Genomic DNA, 2,633 nt, shown 5'->3' on the forward strand with positions numbered 1-2,633 from the left:
TGGCAGTTCAAGCTCACCAGCTGCTCCTTGGAAACCCTATACACTGTCGCTATGGGTTGGAATCTACTCAAGGGCACTTAACAACAACAACAACAAACAGAGTCCTGGTGTGGCACTGTGGATTGATGCACCAGACTGCAAAGCCATTTGTACTGAAAAGGTTGGCAGTTCAAGCTCACCAGCTGCTCTTTAGAAATCCTATACATGGTCGTTATGGGTCGGAATCAACTCGACGACACTTAACAACAATAGCAATAAAGGTGCTATGGACTGCCAAAAGAACAAACAGGTCTGTACTGGAATTACTGCCTGAGTGCTCCTTGAATGCCAGGAGGACCAAACTTCATCTCTCGTACTTTGAACATATTATCAAGAGGAACCAGTCACTGGAGAAGGATATCATGTTTGGTAAAGTGGAGGGTCAGAGAAAAAGAGGAAGACTCCCAACGAGATGGAGCAGCACAAGGGCAGTGTTTCGATCTGTTGTGCATAGGGTCACTATAAATTGGTACCAACTCCATGGCACCTAACAACAACAACAGAGATGCTGTTAAGTATTGGATGGGTTAAGTATTGGACAACTAATCACCAGTGTGAACTCACCATCAGCGGGTAGTCCTGGTGTGGCACTATAGAATAAGAACTGGATTGCTAACCACAAGGTCAGAGATTCAAGCTCACCAGCCTCTTCTTGGAAAGCTTACACAGGGTTGCTATGAATCGAGAATCACTCCATGGCACTATCAAGGCCTTCACAAATGCAGGGCCTGCCACTTGCCCAAGGGGCCATGATTGGTGATGTATTTTACTCCGTAACCATCTGCAATGAGGCCCTTCTCAGTCACCATATCTTCAAACTCATCAGCATTGAACCCATCTCTTGTTGATGTGGATCTTCTGACAACTAGAAAACTTGAACTATGCAGGGCCTCCATCACATGCTCTCTGTTTTGAAGCTTAGTGCGGATGGACATGATGACTTGGCCAATGTGGACCCTAGCCTGAGGTTTTCCAAAGGCCCCTTCCTTGAATCTTGTCTGGAGCCTGTCAGCCCCGGCACAAGACAACAACTTGTTGATGTGGATGACATGGAAAGGGTGGAGCAGCACTGAATATGAAAGCCATCTATGCCACCATTTTCCACCATGTACTTGTTGCCACAAAGATGGACAGCATCCAGGGCTTCTGACAAGAGCAGGTCATATTCATGACACCATGTGGCCACAGAACCGGAGCTCATTCACTTTTGCCTTCTTCTGACCCAAAGATGCGAATCTTGGCAACAGGGATACTTTAACAGAAGAGGGATTTGTTCTTACAATACCAATTAAACCAGGTGAGGTGGTAGCCCATGGCGACACCAATATCTTTGTGGCACACAAGAGGAAAAAAAAACAATTTTTTAAAATACTTTCTGCATCATTCAGTATTTTGCCCATAGAATCCTTAATATTGCAAGTTGAAGCTTGAATTTTTTTTCCTCAGTTCTTTCAGATTGAGAAAGGCTGAGCATGTTTATCCCTTTTGGTTTTCTAATACCAGGTCTTGGCACATTTCATAATATTTGACTTTATCTTCTTGAGTTGCCCTTTGAATTTTTCTGTTCAGCTCTCACTTCATTTCTTCCATTTGCTTTAGCATCTCCACATGCAGAGCCAGTTACAGAGTCTCTTCTGACATCCATTTGGTTTTTCCTTCTTTCTTGTCTTCTTAATGACCTTTTATTTTCTTCCTGTATCATGTTCTTGATGTCATCCCACAACTCTTTTAGTCCTCAGTCATTAGTATCTAATTTATGAACTCTGTTCTTGATGATTTCTAAATTAAGGTGAGATATACTAAAGGTCAATTTTGACTGATGATACGTAAATTTTTCACTGTCTCTTCCCACAAATGTAGTCAGTTTGATTTCTGTGTATGCCATCTGGTCCATGTGTATAGTCTTCTTTTATGTGTTTTAAAAAGGTATTTGCAATAAACAAGTCATCGATCTTATGAAATTCTATCTCTAGCTTCATTTCTACCATCAAAGCCATATTTTCCAACTACAGATCCTTCCTCTTTGTTTCCAATCTTTTCATTCTAATCAGCAGTGATTATCGATACATCTTGATTGTGTGTTTGATTAATCAAAAATTACAAACTTGGAAAATCTATGGAATAATTCTGCTCGGTCTCTTAGGGTCCATCTGAGTCACAAATGACTAGCCGGCAGTGGGTTTTTGGTTTTTATATAGGGTATATTATATATCTGTATATTATACAAGAAAGCCTGTGAAAGCTAGAAACTGTGTAAAGTAAAAACCTGTCAGAGAAGGAAATTTTTAATGTTTTCCACTATAATGAGCTAGTTATCGAAAAATGATAAGATTGCACTTCATCAAAGGTAGAAAACTTGCAGACTCCAAAAGGCAAGGGAAGCTTATATAATTCTGGCTCTCACCTGTTTCACTGTATAATGTGTACACACACAAGTGCTTATTCTCAGGCAGAACCACATTTCAGATGTATTCTCCAGACTGTTTTTCACTCTTCTGGTATATTTTTATTCTCTTCTGAACTGGTAGTCGATGTTCATTTTAGCTCAAATTTATGTGTTTAAAATGTTTGTTGCTGTTGTTGTTGCAGTTAAA

At 40.4% G+C, this 2,633-nt stretch overlaps 1 pseudogene; it reads right to left on the reverse strand.

Moving 5' to 3' along the window:
• Positions 1-752: 752 nt before the first annotated feature.
• LOC102832185 lies at positions 753-1,353 on the reverse strand (annotated as a pseudogene).
• Positions 1,354-2,633: the final 1,280 nt, after the last annotated feature.

Source organism: Chrysochloris asiatica, unplaced genomic scaffold, assembly GCF_000296735.1.
Source record: "Chrysochloris asiatica unplaced genomic scaffold, ChrAsi1.0 scaffold00188, whole genome shotgun sequence".
NCBI classification, from domain to species: domain Eukaryota; kingdom Metazoa; phylum Chordata; class Mammalia; order Afrosoricida; family Chrysochloridae; genus Chrysochloris; species Chrysochloris asiatica.